Source organism: Rhincodon typus, chromosome 11 (assembly GCF_021869965.1).
Source record: "Rhincodon typus isolate 14 chromosome 11, sRhiTyp1.1, whole genome shotgun sequence".
In the NCBI taxonomy this organism is placed as follows: Eukaryota; Metazoa; Chordata; class Chondrichthyes; order Orectolobiformes; family Rhincodontidae; genus Rhincodon; species Rhincodon typus.
The window spans coordinates 58037005-58048211 of NC_063342.1; the positions used below are offsets into that span (position 1 = coordinate 58037005).

Consider the following 11207-nt stretch of genomic DNA (forward strand, 5'->3'; position numbering starts at 1 on the left):
TCTCAGATGAGTTGAAATGAATTGATTTTGGACAATCTTAACCCATTCACTAATCAACGCTAGTCCACAGCATAAGCCCTCTTTCATATCAGCACTTGGTATGAAGTTAGTTGTCTGAAAGAATAACTCCCTGAAGTAAAATGGATGTGTTTAGGTGTGATGGATATGAGGTTGATGTGAGGGTATATTTTCGTGCTACAGTGAAGAAATCGAAAAATGTTGCTTTCCCTCATTAAATATCTATTCCTCATCTTGAGGAAGTTTAAATTTAACTCACTTGTAAATGGTAGCTTGAAGCTGCCCGTGAATGAATACTATTTCTTAGCTGGTAAGTCCGCAATAATGTACGAACTGCCATTAGATGTCTGTGTTTAAATGTATGAAGAAAGACTTAATCAGTCAGCACTATATTTACAGGAGTTTAGAAGAATGAGGGGGCATCTCATAGAAACCCATAAAATTCTAACAGGACTAGACAGGGTAAACATAGGAATGTTGTTCTTGATGAACAGGGAATCCAGAACCAGGGATCACAGCCGACCACAAGGGTAGATCATTTAGGAATGGGGTGAGGAGAAATTTCTTCAACCAGTGTCTGAGGAATTTTCTGGCACAGAAAGTAGTTGTGGCCAAAACATTGAGTGTTTTCAAAAAGGAGTTAGATATAGTTCTTGGGACTAAATGGAACAAAGGATATGGGGAGAAATGGGGAAAAGGATACTGAGTTGGATGATCAGCCGTGATCATGTTGACTGATAGAGCAGGCTCAAAGGACCGAATGGCCTATACCCGTTCCTATTTTCTATGTTACTCTGTTCCTATGAAACTGTTTTTTTATCGTGGGATATCAGCATTGCTGGCAGGCTCAGAATTTGTTGCTCATCCCTAATTGCCCTTGAGAAGGTGGTAGTGAACCTCTTTTGATCCTATTCTTATGTTCTTATGTTCCTTCATTTTTGGTTTATTTTAAACGCTTTTGTTTTTTTCTGGGTTTCACTTCAGCATAACTTTAGGCATTTGAGATGATAGCAACTCGATGTTGTGTTTACATCTGAAAAATAAAAATGTTTTACAGAAATTAAATGATACAATTTTGCTTTAACTTCATGTTGATTGCTTTGAGAACAGCTACTAGTAGTTAGTTTTTGCCCACATTTGATTTCCTGTGTTCCTCATTTGAATGAGAGATCATGTTCCACTAGTTTATTTACTCCGCTTATAATTCAATTTTACTTGTTTTTAAACAATGTTTAAATTCTTTCAGAACTATGCAATGCATCAAGTAAATATGAAGAACTGATTAAGCAGCAACTTTGCAAAAGGACTGTAAATTAAACCTAATCAGAATACTCAGCCCTGAAGCTCTGGTGCCCATTATCCTGCACTTGTCTGCTCAACACGTTACCTTTGTTGCATTTTTGTGCTTATTACTCTGGTCAGACTTATGAAGTACTTATTTTAAACTCTAGCTTCAGTCAACAAAATAAACTAAACTTCACAGTAAAGTACAAAGTACACTGTAGCTTTATTATCAACAAATATTAATGGAGAATAGTCCAAGTTTAAGTAAAACCTGGTGCAATCTAGTTGGTGTTGACATAGTGTAATTGAATCTGGAGTAAATAATCATTGCATTCATGCTTGTTTACAGTTATAGATTCAAGTAAATGCGGCAACATAGAGATCTCAGAATAACATAAACATCTCTCATTAATTTGCGCAGTCAAAGCCAAATTTATAGTTTTCAATTTTTTTAGGGATTACAATGTATGCTTTTATAACAGTCTTTAGTTTCTGGGATCTTGTTTGGAGACTCTTTTTGACCCTTTTCTGTGTTGGCTGAAGAGTTTCTATTTGACGTCAATCTGATTGTCTCAATCCAGCTTCAAAATGATTAAAACCTAACCGTACACATTGGCTCTAATTTATAATCTCACTCAGAAAGGCCAGAGCTGGCTAGTATGTGAAATGTAATATTTGCACAGGCATATTAGGGATTGCTACTCCGAGGCTTGAGTCAGAGACATTGTTAGGTGGACTACAGGATGTTTTACATGGTTGCTAACCATCTAATAGCTTGATATTATGCTGGGAATTTCAAATCAGAAAATATTTCATTTACCACTTCTGACGTGGCTCCAGTGGCACAATCGGTTCGCATGCGGTACTTATATGACATTACAGAAGCGCGTGAAATGCTGAAGTTGTGAGTTCAAGCCTCATGTGGAGCAGCTTAAAGGATGGCACGGTGGCTCAGTGGTTAGCACTGCTGCCTCACAACACCAGGGACCTGGGTTTGATTCCACCGTTGGGTGACTGTCTGTGTGGAGTTTGCACATCCTCCCTATGTCTGCGTCGGTTTCCTCCGGGTGCTCTGGTTTCCTCCCGCAGTCCAAAGATGTGCAGGCTAGGTGGATTGGCCATGCTAAATCATCCGTAGTGTCCAGGGATCAGCAGCATAGCCATGGGAATTACAGGGATAAGGTTGGGGGATGTGTCTGTGTGGGATGCTCTCCAGAGAGTCGGTGTGGACTTGTCGGGCCAAATGGTCTGTTTCCATACTGTCAGGATTCTATGAAATAACATTTTGGCTTAAGAACCACAAATCTCAAGTAAAGGTATGAATGTTCAAGTCAATAATGAGGGACTTTGTTCTGACAGATATTGATGGTCAAGAATAAGATGGGCTCATGTAGTCTCGATGTGAATTCCAGTGTGTGTGAGTCAAAGATACACAGACTAAGGACTTTTACTTCATCCTAAACTATGATAAGAGTCCTGCACTGAATTCAATATTCATGTTTCAGAGCCTTGAGTTCAAAGTTGGAATTTTTATTTTGGCAATCAACGTTTTGAAATAAAACAAAGAACTGAGGGTGCTATCACTCTGGCAGACTTTTGAAGTATTTATTCCGAACTCTGGCTTTGGTTGAAAAAAATAAACAAAATAAACACAATGTTTTTAAATACCTTGATTTGAACATTTCTTAGCCTGAAACTGAGCTTCTAACCTAGCCAGAGTTTGGAATTCTGTTTTATAATGTGCTTTCCAATGCACTGATTCAACATCAAAAGTTTGAGTGATTACTTATTCAATATATCTCACCAAAACTCAAATATGTTAGAATATGTTAAATTTGAAAATACTCTTAAATCTTGTGATTCAAAGCATGCACGAATGCAATTTGGAGCTCATTCTTGGTCAATCACATTAAACTAGCCTAACTCACATATTCAATGAGACATGAAGAGAAGATATACTTGAAAAAGAAATGAATGCGTATATGATTTGGAAGCCCAGCTTAACCTTTGACAAATCCATGGTATTTTTTCCCCACCTGGAAGTGCAATAAAATGTATAAATGCCCTTTCACATGCCACCTTTAAACAATGTATGCAGCTTTTGCTGTTCCTGTTTGCTACAGCATTGCTTTGTAATCGTTAATGATCAAAAATATCCGTACAATCCAAACTAAATAAATTCTTATGCTACGTCTCTCAAAACGTGGTTAAAGGTAAACCCTAAAACTTCACATATAAAAGAAAGAAAATAAAGAACTTCAATCTATACAGCACCTATTCATGGCTTTAGGACCTCCCAAAGCACTTAGGATGTATGTGTGAAGTGTAGTCACAGTTGTTAAGTCTGTTGTCCCCCATATTGTTCCTGTACTTCCCAGATCATGTTTTTCTACGACAATAAATACCTGACATATGTTGCAGGAGTTTTGCTTTTGCACCTGGAAAAATTGAACGAAATAAGTTGAATTCAGTAAAAAAAACATTTTAATAAAATTAGAGCTCAAACTAAGATTGAATAGTAAGATTATTTGAGTTTGATAACTCTGAAAAAGTTAATCAATGCAATTATTTCTGTTATTTTCAGGTATCTTGTGAAGATTCTCTTCCAATTTTATGACACCGTAATGAAGTCTCAAGTCACGCTAATAATCTCTAGGTTTTTTTATGTTAACGTGACCTATTAAGTTACTCTGCATTTTGTTTTAAATTATTAAATATAGTGTGTAGATAATTATGTTCAGCCTTCTCCACGGTTGACATTTTCCTCAAAATTGAACATAAGGCATCGGTTTAACAAGTTTTCCCAAGGATTGAAATTCAGCTTCTACACTGCTGGACCGAGTGCTTTGAATCTTATCCTACCATGAGAGGAGCAGGGAATGCAACATTTTTGCTGTTGTAATTTGATTAAGCATAATGCACAATCAGTTATTGAATGATCTATTACCATTCAGAATGCTGTTCATTGCTGTCCTGCGAGATTATATCATTTGGGCTGAAAGAGCTCACTCAGCACTTCACCACATGTTGACATCAAACGCAATTAAATCCACAGTTCACTTGAAAGTAAAGCAACCATCAAAGTCACCTTCAGCCAAATAATGTCCAGCTGTTCAGCTAATTAGTACAGAATTACTGCACAATTGTGTCAAAAAGGACGGAGCTGCTTTCAATGGATTGAGTCATCGACTGCTATCAGTCAGGGTTTCAAATGTCTTTGATATACTGCCTGTCAAAGTGGAACATTATGTCAACATGGAGACATAAATTTTAATGTACTGATTTTAATGAGCTTTTACATGAACTACTGATAAATATTATTTTCTCCATGTTAATCTCAATATGTATTGAACAAAAGACGCTGAAATTTCAGAGGGAGACTCAGAAATGGATTTGATAGCAAACTCATCAATGTGACAAGACAGTAGGATTTTTTAGTCTTAGCAAATTATGCAATACACTGTCCAGACCATATTTTGAGTATTATGTTCAATTTTGCACCAAATAATTAGATGAGTTAGAAAGAGAGCAGAGAAGATTAGTAATGCCAGTCCTGAGTATAAAGAAATATTTGACAGCCTTAGATTCTTTGGTCTAGAGATAAGGATAAAGGATACATCTTAGAGAGGTACATGAGATAGTAAGTAGCTTGGCTAGAGTAAAATCGTTATTATCTTAAATTAAGCTAGAGAAATAAAAGTGAAGAAGGTACATTTAAATTACTGTGGAATTGTTTTATACCAAGGTGGCTTTACTCAAAGCAAAATAAATCGTTGGAATAGTGCCTCAAACTAGACATTGGAAACTTCCAAAAGAGAGCCAGATTTTTTCATATTCATGTGAAGGGATCAAAAAAAGTCTTCAAATGTATAAATTGCATTTTCTCATTCTTAAATTTATTCTTAGATAATTTAATTTAAATTCTGGTGCAAAGGCACTGAATTGTCAGCCACCATAAGAAATTAATTTTGCCTGAAGTTCACTTGTGGCCTACTCATTTTGCTTGATATTATTTGTTCATGAGATGTGGGCATCACTGGCTGGGTCAGAATTTACTGCCCATTCCTAATTGCCCTGGAGAAAGTGGTGGTGGTAAGCTGTCTTCTTGAATCACTGCTGCCTTTGGAGTATAGAGATAACCACAGTGTAAATAAGAAGGGAATTCCAGGATTTGGACCCTTTTTGAATGAACAGTGACACATATACCAAGTCAGCGTTGTGAGGGGCTTGGAGGGGAACTTGTGGCTGTTGATGTAACCATGCATCTGCTGCCCTTATGTACTATGTGAGAAAAATCACAGGCTGGTTTGCAAATAAAGCCAGATAACTCAACACTCTCATGTAGACACTAAATTCACCTCCAATTTCAACAAAGCTGCTCAGAAAAAGATAATCCTTTACAAGGCAGATAGTTCTCCATGTTTGTACAATAAAATAAGGTGACACGGAGAAATAAGGAGAACTGGGAAGGGATAGTCATACTAAAATTTTAATGGAAAAATGTCTTCACAAATAAGTGTTTGTTGCACAAAAGAAAAACTTTTCCCAGTTTCGACGAAATGTTTCTTCCCACAACTACCCACTTGCTGAGTATCACCAGTGTTTTCTAAACTAGAATCAAATCAGATACAGAAAGAGAAATAAGGAGAAAGAGAGGATGATAGGGTTAAAAGAAAAAGAAAGACCAGGAAGTAACAATTTAAACCTTAAAAATGTCTTAGAATTTACTACCTGTAGGAACGGGGCTCCAAAGTTTGATTCCTTCTGGAAAATAAATCTCAGTAAAAATTTTCTGAAACTGTTAAGTACCAGCCTTAACTTTCTGGACTGAGTTTATTATCAAATTCTTGAAACCATGGGATAATTGAGAATGAACAGTCATTCGCTCGAGGATAACAGCTGTGGTGCAGATTGTAAACGATAGTGATTCACAGTGCATGGTGTATCGCATCCTTAGCACAAGTTGTGGGATTTACACATTAATAACAGCAAGCACAATTAAACTCATTGCTATTTTGGTAGCTAATTCTTGCCATTATTCTGAATTTAAAATGCAAGGTATCACACTTAATGAAAGCTTTAGCATTAATGTTTTTCTGTTGTGCTGCGAATGTGCTGAAATTACACAAGCATTGACGATTGGCATTTAGTGCAAGTGTCAGACATTTACCAGCAATTAACTTGCAGCAAGTATGTTTCGTTATAACATGGCATACATTTTCTCATAAACCTCAAGTAATTTCTATTCTTGTGTAAGACTGAAAGAATTAATTATTCTGCACTAAGAAATATGAATGAAAACATAATTTGAATTAAGTAACATGAATATCATAATAAAGAACCAAAGACCTTTCAAAAAAGAACCCAATTATAATGCATCTTGCTTTTGGTAGCATTGAATGAAAGAAGACTCACCACACCGTTCACATCCATACAATTAATCCTGGCGCAACCACCTGATAGTGAAGGTAGGTTATTATCTGCAGAGTGCCAGGCTCAGATATGTAAAATTTTCTGCAAAGACAAGTACAGTTTCTATTCAGCATTGGCTTGGCACTCCCATAACACTAACGGCCAACTGTGAGCTGAAACGTCAATGAGTCTCCTTGCAGATGTTCAGCCTCCTCTTGAGCACCTCATATAACATGGCTTCTGCTTTCAGTACCAATTAGACTGGGCTTCATGTGGTCTGAAATTCAGTCATTTTATTGGGAACTTGTGTTTACAACCCAGTGTTCACTGCCCATTTTTGTCAGTTGTTCCCCAATCTGCACCGCCACTCATCTCGAGTTTATAAAGGCTGCTGTGTGTTTCTGAGGTGATCCAAAGGCTTAAAAATGTGCATTCCTTTACGCTGGTCAATATTCCCATTGCAATTGCAATCACTGGACCTTTCCAAACTCCCACTTGAGGTGATGTCTCAGAAAATTGAGAGCAATAAAACATCCTTCCATTTGAGTCTGTCGGAAAGTCAAATTGTCTTTTAAGTTTAGGGGCTGATATTGTTTTAAATTGTTGAATCTTCATGTATGGAATTCTATGACACTCTACCAAAATGTGTTGAAATCTTAATGACAGCCATTGTCAATGAAGAAATTCTTGTGAAACAGTGTTCCAAATATGTCTGTAGGTGGAGATACAAACTGCTAACTCCCTTGTTCAGTACTCTATAGTAACATGTGGTTTAAAAAAAGCAATTTTTGGATACAAATTAAAATTACTTAGAATCTCAAGCGAGGACTATTGTAGACATTTCTGATGTTTTTGGTTTTCCATCATTGAATACCTTCTACTTTCTACCAGACCGCCCTGTCTTGCACATCATTCCTATCCAGGAAATTGTAAAATAAAGCAATAGTTTTGCTCACTCACTACCTCCATACCTCCACTCCCATCCGCCAGTCCCATTGTGAGAAGATAATGTAGGTTAGTTCTCTGCTGTGGTAGCTTACTTCACTTCTGTCATCATTCCCTTCCTCATTCTTTCCTCCTCTCCAACCCCTTCACCCTCTCATCTTTCTTCTTTCTCCCTCTGAAAGCCCCCTTCCCCATTTTTCTCTTCTATCCCAGTAACCCATCCTTTGTTGCCATTCCCTTTTTCGATCTGTTTCTTTTACATTCTCTTCCTTCCTCTGTCCTCTATGCATCACTTCTCCCACCCAATGAACTTCCTTCTTCGCCCATTATTTGCATCTTACCATCTGGCCCTTACTCCCATTGTTTCAGTGCTCTCTGCTTGGTGACAATGCTGTAGTTGATCTTGACTCAGCATTGCAAAGTCACAGGAGATTTACAGGTACAAATATGTTAATGGGAAAATCAAAGAACAGGGAACAACAAACTCCAGCTTGCACCAATAATTAATCACAATTACAATATCAATATGGTGGCAAAACCATGCCAAAGCTGTCTCATTTGTACAATAATGTTAAGATTTGCTTGCTGTTACCATTGAGTATTGTCTAACCCATCAAGCGGCAGCTTGATGTCCCTGAATGGAAATAGCTCAATGAAATGAATAATTGTATTTGCAGCCAAGAGCCACCTTGATGCACTCCTATTTCAAAAGAACATTTCTGAAGAAATCTCAGCTAGATCACACTTTAAACTTCACAGTGTGTATTCCAAACATAAGAAAGAACATTAATGATGAGTATCTGAAATCAAATGAGAACAGGTTGGGAATGCTGTACTGGCCCAACAAAACCTGGACAGGACAATAACTGGCTGACATCTCCAAGTCAGGCTCCTTTTAGAACCGGAAAGCTACATACAGAGGGATCCGATGCAAAACATTAGCCCACATTTTTATTGTGTTCTGTCTGTATTTGCTGGTGTTATGTAGGTTTTCAGATCAATTTGATTCTTTCATTTGGTAGCCCAGGCATCTATACATTGTTTTCTTTTCAAAAATTGCACTTGTTCTGCTGATTAAAAGTTGCTATTAATTTTCTGAAATCTACCAGTGAATTAGAATAAAGACAGTTCCTTCTTTGGGATAACACGGTGTAGAGCTGGATGAACACAGCAGGCCAAGCAGCATCAGAGGAGCAGGAAAGCTGATGTTTCGGGTCGAGACTCTTCTTCAGAAAATCAGAAAAGTTCCTTCTTTGGGTCAGGATTAATCCTGCTTTTGACAACAGGTTGTGACTCCTGTAGCCAAATCTGATAAATGATTGTTGTTTGGTCATTTAGTTACAACTTTTCACTGGAACTATGTCTGGTTTATGCAGATTGATGCAAGGGACTCACAGCTGAGAAAATGGAAGTGACAGGTTATTGTCAGTGTTGAATTGGTTGGTGATGGGACAAGAGAGGAGGTATATGGTCAAATGTTTTAATGATTGAATGTCTCTTACAGCTTCAAATGGCATAAAACAAAAGGATAGTGTTATATTTTTACATTTGCATTAGAATTGTTACTACAGGGCTGGGTGCACAAAGTGTTTCTTTAACTGACTGTGAGCAAAAACTATAAAAAATGAAACCTTAAAAAGAATATCTTACAAACATTTCAGTTATTAGCAATTACATTTAAATTGTGTATGAGTAAATTGATAGAGATGGGTGCCACATATTCTGGCCCTGATCTAGCTCTACCGGGACAAATAATTGGTGTCTATTAGAATGTAGGACAGTAACAGCAGCACTCCCAAGTCAATACATTGAAGGAGTTACACACTTAACAAATTTATTCTGTAAACAAGGGGATTCTGTTTCACAAGATATGTGATAAAATCTTGCAGATGGTGCAGACTCATGAAATTTTAAATGATATTATTAATGATGTACATCTTTGGGGTGTGGGAGGAAAATGGAGCACCTGGAGGAAACCCACGCAGACAACATGCAACTCCACACAGTCATCCGAGGGTGGCATCAAATCCAGGTCCCTGGCACTGTGAGGCAGCAGTGGTAACCACTGAGTCACTGTGCTGCCCACAATTATAATTGTGGGTTAGAATTTTTTTTCCTTTATTCATTCACAGGATGAGGGCATCACTGATTAGGCAGCATTTATTACCATCCCTAAGAGTCAACCACATTGCTGTAGGTCTGGAGTTACATCTAGGCTAGACCAGGTAAAGATGGCAGTTTCCTTCCCAAAAGGGCATTAGTGAACCAGATGGGTTTTCCCCTGACAATCAACAATGGATCCATAGTCATCATTAGACTCTTTAATTCAAGATATTTATTGACTTCAAATTCCACCATCTGCCATGGTGGGATTTGAACCTGGGTCCCCAGAACATTATCTGAGTCAACAGTCTAGTGATAATACCACGAGGCCATTGCCTTTCTCCATCCTTTGCTGTGCAAAGCTGTGAGCTGCAGATTTCGTGTAATGTTCTGTCTTGGATTCTCAGTAGACGAAGTTTATTAATGACTTCCAGTATTGCAAGTGGAATGCTTAAGCTTGCAAATGATACATAGAAAAGGAACAGACTTAGAGCAGGTACATCTGTCCAAAAGGATTTACTCACTTTTCACAATTGTGGATATGAATGGAAAATAGAATTTTATATGAGTGAAAACAGCAAGCAATACATAGCAGTGTCAAAAATAATGTGATTGTGTAATACCAGATTCTCAAAAAAATGAAGACCAAGGGAAAAACATTTTCCACCGTCTGAATCACTGATATTATACATAACTCCCATCTTCTAAACCACTGATAAGTTCAGCTGAACAACTGTGTCCAGTTTAAGGTTGCATTGCAAATAAATTCTAATAGAAAATACATTATCAATGTTGCAAATATCTAGTTCACAATTCATATGTTTAGAATAGCTTTAGGAATTAACATTCCAACTGTAGAAAAATTGGATCATTTGATTGAGAAACAGATAAGCAGTCCTAATGCAAATTCAAACAAATTTGGAGTTACTTATAACTAAAAGCTAAATCGTGTTTATCCCACAAAGTCAGAGATGATGGTGAAAAAACAATAGACAGCATGATTCTGAGATAGTAGGAACTGCAGATGCTGGAGAATCCGAGACAACAAGGTGCAGGGCTGGATGAACACAGCAGGCCAAGCAGCATCATAGGAGCAGAGAGGCTGACGTTTCAGGCCTAGACCCTTCATCAGAAAAGGGGGAGGGGAAGGGGGTTTTGAAATAAATAGGAGAGAGTGGGAGGCGGATAGAAGAGGGATAGAGGAGAGGATAGGTGGAGAGGAAACAAACAGGTCGAAGAGGCGGGGATGGAGCCAGGAAAGGTGAGTGTAGGTAGGGAGTTAGGAAGGGGATAGGTCAGTCCAGGGAGGACGGACAGGTCAAGGGGGCGGGATGAGGTTGGTCGGTAGGAGATGGAGGTGCGGCTTGAGGTGGGAGGAGGGGATAGGTGGGAGGAAGAACAGGTTAGGGAGGCAGGGACGAGCTGGACTGGTTTTGGGATGCGGT

General features: G+C 38.0%; 1 protein-coding gene across 2 annotated transcripts in view; it reads left to right on the top strand.

Moving 5' to 3' along the window:
* LOC109920660 (galactosylgalactosylxylosylprotein 3-beta-glucuronosyltransferase 1-like) overlaps window positions 1-6530 on the top strand; it is an 83274-nt gene extending 76744 nt beyond the window's left edge. For both annotated transcript variants that reach the window (XM_048602955.1, XM_020520717.2), the window contains one exon: window positions 3887-6530. The gene's annotated coding sequence lies outside the window, so the exon portion shown is untranslated. The remainder of the gene's footprint in view (window positions 1-3886) is intronic.
* The last annotated feature ends 4677 nt before the right edge of the window (window positions 6531-11207 follow it).